Here is a 5,845-nt window from a genome sequence, read left to right on the forward strand (position 1 = left end):
ATATTGACAAAATTCCACTTCCAAGAGGTGTGTCTTTTGATCGACCCCCCACTCTTTATACTCCATTTAAATATAGGAGTTTAGGTCATTCCCTAGAGTGATCCTTCTCTAGGCATTTTCCCTAAAAAATAAAACAAGATCACTCCAAGGGTCAAGAGGAAAGCATACGTAAGTCAATCTTAGGGTTTAAAAGACACTTGTTCCTTTTAAGTCCCAAATCCAAATTTAAAAGGTAAATTTTAAATCCGGTTTTCAATGTGATAAAAAAAATGCCACATAGATTTATCTAAATTAAAATATATTGAAAAAATAGGTTTCTTATGATAATAAAACTCTTCAAATGATAAAAAATAATTCTATTATGAAGATAAAATGTAAAGAAAATATATGTTTATTACAAAATTGGTTTGTTTTTTCAAATAGTCAAAATAGATTAAATATTATTTTACAATATTTCCAACCTCAAAAATAAAAATACAAAAAAGTAACCCATGCTAAAATTGAAACAACTTTCCAAAAATGTAAGGAAGTTAAAAAATTTCTTTTTCATCTTAGAAAGAAAATTTATGAAAAACCCTAGTAAAAAAAGATCTAACCTTTTCATTTTTTTTTGGGCCCAAAAATAAAAGCACAAAGAAAAAATCCTCGATTTCAAAACAATTGTTGATTTGAGACTAGAAAGTTAAATTTATGAAATATCATAAAACAACCATAACTCACCAAATATTGAGGATCTAAATTTGAGATTTATTTGGTAGCCTCTTGAGATGATCCCCCACCTTCAATAAATTTTTTGTATAATTCAATTTTCTTCAAAAGTTATGAAGAAATATTTTAAAACCCTAGGGATTTGTCTTTGATGTTGCCTTCAAAAGTTAGCCTTGAAATTTTCTTGCACAGTAAAATAAAAAACTAGCAAGATGGAGGTTCAAATAAACTTTCAAAATCAAAGATCAAATGGGGATGTGATTCCCATCAGGCATGCCAAAATGAAGATACAAAATATTGAAGTTAAATAACATGGAAGATAAATGCAACACACACAATACCTTCACCTAAAATCCTTCTTTCTCCTTAGATTGAGCAATGTAGAGTGCGCCCTATAGCCACTTGATTTTCTCTTTTGATGTATAAATGTGATTGCTTATGAGACTGGAGAATGATGATTAGATCAATATGATGAATTATCAATTAGATAGAATAAGGATGTGATGAGAATATGATAATGAAAGATTAGATAGAAGTTTTTGCAACATAAGTCTATGGAAGAAGATTTAGATAAAAAAATGGACAACATAACATTATGATGGAAGAAGATTATGCAAATGGGATGAGATGCCTCTCTAAATGTAATTCTCAATAAGAGAACCAAGGGCTGAGATTAAGGGCTTTAATGGATGGCTATGATTAAAGGAGGATTGTGTTGAACACACCATAGGATTGAGAGGGGGGAGGTGAATCAGTCCAAACCTTAAACCAATATATCTTTAAGCTCTTAAACTTCAAACCAAAATTATCTTATCAAGATGCAATAATGAAACATGAAACCACAAAACACAATACACAAGAGAATGCCATATTTACGTGGAAAACCCTAAGCAAGAAAAAACACGGTGAGAATCACACTCACAATATGAATAATTGATTATAGTGTTTTAGGCTCAAGGCCAAGCAAGCTCACTACTCTTGATTTGGACTTGCAAGACTAAGGAACACAACCTTAGGGCAAGATACAATGGACTTGCATTATTGAGATGCATAATCCCAAGGCAATATACTATGGACTTGCAATATTCAAGCTCACTGGTCTAGGGAAAGATACAAATCTACACAAGCTACCAAAAGGACACAATATCTTTTGGCAGAAATAGGGAAATGATGAATTGAAATGGACAAGATATATTGATCATGAAACTTCCCTTAAACCACTATTTCAAGCGAACAATATCTGGCAAATACAACTCACACATTCACTATCTCAAAATACTGTCACACTGAAAGATATGATCATCAAAGCTCATCACAAATTAATTTTTTCTCTTTTTCTTCTCCATGTATGCTTGAACATTATTCACAATCAATCCACATAAATCCATACTTCAATTCACACATTCACACATCTTTGCATACAATCTTATTCATTAAAACATCAACTAGGTTGGCCATAGACATAATATACATAAATTACACAAGATCAACCACCAAGAGAAAATACACCAAACGCGGTGTTGGAGTATCCAATTGATTGTCTAAAGGATTCCAACGATTTTTTTTAATATCAATCTAAGGACCTTCAGGTCAGTGGCCAACCTTTTGCCCTTTAGGCTCTACAAAACCTAGGTGGGTGTACTTACAATACTCTTGGCATTTGAATAATTAACTTTAGTATTGCTACAAAGCAGATGCAATCCCAATGAAAATATACCGAAGAAAGTCCCACAACTCAATTGTTATCTATGATCTTGGTAGTCCAACCTTCACTCAACTTTTGGGATTAGTTTCTACTCTAAAACCTACTTCTAAAACAAAAAATGAAAGTTATCTTGATTTTTGTTGATTCTAAAAACAACTAACAAAGTAAGACTGGTGCCTATCCTCAAGATAATAGAGTCAAGTAGCAGAGCGACAAATGTTTGCAAATCACATTACCCCATGCAAATCTTATATTCAACACATACACCTTACATATATGATTTTATAAAAAAATCCAAATACTTGTTAAGGATCTCAACAAAGTATACTTGCATCTGTGTAGCTAGATTAAAATATTTAACCTTTTCCTTAAAAGAGGCTAGCTATTCAAACTACACACTCTTCATTAACTGAGAAGACAAACTAACATATCCTTAAAATACATTAATTCATACAATGCGAATACACAAAGTTGGAGGCAATTTCTTCAAAATATGATATACATTTGCAATACAATGAGACTCTAAAAACTTTCTTCTATTATCAAAAGTTTATACCCTATTCTATTGGGTTCAAAATTTCAAAATCCTTTACTACTAACCTTGAATTCCCATTTATAACACAAGGGAGAAAAACAAGCTTTGGGTCAGTAGTACACATGTCAAAATTTGTTTTCTTTACAATTTGAATATGTCAAAGGCGTCTTTCAAGTTACAAGAGAAAAAATCTTTCTTGGAGGGAATGAAGAAGGTAGATGGAATAACTGCTTCTTGAAATTAGTGTTGTGGGATATGATGGAGTGGAGTTGAGGTGTTACCATGTTCTAACAACAACCCTGACTAGAAACAAAATGTTGATGCTACAATTGAAGAGGTAAAAGCTGAATGGAATACAAAATTGTGACCTGCTGCAAAAGGGAACCTACAAAAATAATGTAGCACAAATAATCTAACAAAGGTAATCATTCTTCAATTTTCTCCTCTTCAAGAGTGTATTGCTTAGGTTGTGCCAGTTTTCAATTTGGGAGCCGGTGGGCCACATGAAATTTCATAGCTCTTATACTCTACCAAATATATCCCTGCATTTATTGTCTATTGCATTCTTGACTTCTGCAACAAATATTTTGTACAAAGAATCAACTTCAATAATTTTTTCAATAATCAAATATTAAGTAAAATCTTGGGGTTGATTCCCCTCATTGAGCTGATTAATGGCTGAATGCACCGCCACTTCAAAATCCTTTTTCCTTTCATCCAAAATTTTTATTTCTTGTCCTTTCCCAATTTTTTTTAAATGGTTCAATGCTGGAGGTCCTTACAAGAACCAAACTTCTCTCTTAGTGCCACCTCCCCACCTTCAATATATTGCGACTCTTTAATCAAAACATTATAATTTTTCCATGTGGCCCCAATGATAGGTGGGGATGTGGGTAGGTTCTTCACCGCCAAGAAGAGCTCTTTCAAAATTGCAGCCCCAGACTACCACTCTCAATGGTTTAAATAATGTATTGAAGTCCAACATCTACTTGTGGACTTGAAAAATATTTTGATATGAGACATGGACCTCATCCAATTTATTTAAAATTTGCTTGAGAAAATGCAAAATTGTCCCCTCCGTGACATCTAAACAACTTTCTTTAGCCTTTAATTTTGCCTCAATAAACATCCTCTTCTTTTTCTCAATTATTTGTCTTAAGGCCTTATTTTCATCTTTCAATTTTTTCAGAGAAGGTGGAGGTAATCTCTTCATTAGTGGCAAGCCCTGTTTGGCATGTTGATGATTGGGGAGCAAAGTCCAAGGATTTGACATTGGAATGTCTTTGTCCCTATCACCCTAAAAGTAACAAAATATATCCCACCCCCTTTCATCAGTCTCAACATCCCTACATTTACTACATCTATCATTAAAAACATCCTTGATGGAGTCTTGCATGGTCGAGCCTTGAATTATATCCACCAAATATTGGCTAAGACCCCAAACTTCTTTCTTCTTCCTTTCTGTCTTAGCTAATAGATCCTCAACTTTTTGGCTAACGGTTTCAACATTTGTGGTTGCAACAAATGGGGTTTGAATGGGTGGGATAGCTTGTGCAGATAGTGGGGTTTGAATGGGTAGTGGAATTATGTAATGTCCCTAATATAATTAAATAATATTAATTATTGTATGGCCCTAAATTTAATATTAAAATCTGTCGGGCCCCCTTTTTATTTTATTAGTTAAGTTATGTTTGTAACCCTTCGGGAACTTTCTTGGAGCCCATATTTATGGTTGAGTTTGTCATTATTGTAGATATGTGAATTTGGTATTGTTCTTTATATGTGCAAATTCCAGTTGGAGTTCAACTTGTCTGTCATTTTAGAGGTGAGAGATCCTCCCTACTTAGCATCAGCAGTTTCAGTGGGAGTTCCTCCTCACCCTATTCTGCTTCTGTCTGGAGTCTGTGTAACCTGTTGTAAGATTATTATCAATATAATTTATCTTTCATGTTCAAATCCTCATATTATTTCTTTTGGCAAGTGTGAATCTTCATCTAAGTCCCTTGTGCCTGAAATATTAATATATCATCCCATTACCCTTCTCCTGTGCAATACCGAACTGTCTAAGTTTGGAGGACTCCGGGTGGGAATCGGTGATCACTCTGACCGTACGACCCAGCATCTCCAACCGTATGATCAGAGTTATACATACTGTACGATTGCACCACCCTCACCGTACGGCTGACACAAACATTTCGTACAACCTACACCACCCTCACCGTACGACTGACACAAACACCCTGTACGACCTGCTCCACCCTCACTATACAGTTGGCCCAAACACCACCGTATGACCAATGAAAACCTCCTATACATCTAACACCATACGCCTCTTAGTTGTTTTTGCATCTGGCAAGGGGTTTGTGTGCTGACCAGTTCAAGTACATCATAGTGGTATCAAAGCTGATAATTCTACCAACTTATTGGGAGAATCATGGCACCGAGTGATGGATGGATAGATGTGTTGAGGGAGTTAAGAAGTGGTGAGGAGAATCTCTACCAGACCCTCGTGAGAAGGCCTGCTATATGTTTTCTATCCTAGATTTTGATGGATTGGAAGGAACATCTATTGGTTGAATATTCCAAGAATAATTTTGCCTGCGAACTGATGGATGGTCAAGTGCAGGATGATAGATACAAGGTGGTTGACGACATCATTTACTACAAGGATAAAATCTATCTAGTGCCTGAGTCCAAGATAAAGGAGATGATTTTGAAGGAAATCCTCGACTCTCCCTTGGACGGACACTTAGGATACTTGAAAACCTACAAACATATCCGAGAAAGGTTTTCCTGGAAGAGACTTAAGAATGACATTCTACAGTTTTATGCCCCACCTGTCAGGAGAACAAGTCTGAGCACACCTTACTTGTTGGACTTCTTCAGCTGTTGCCAAT

The sequence above is a fragment of the Cryptomeria japonica genome, chromosome 4 (genome assembly GCF_030272615.1).
Source record: "Cryptomeria japonica chromosome 4, Sugi_1.0, whole genome shotgun sequence".
Lineage (NCBI taxonomy): Eukaryota > Viridiplantae > Streptophyta > Pinopsida > Cupressales > Cupressaceae > Cryptomeria > Cryptomeria japonica.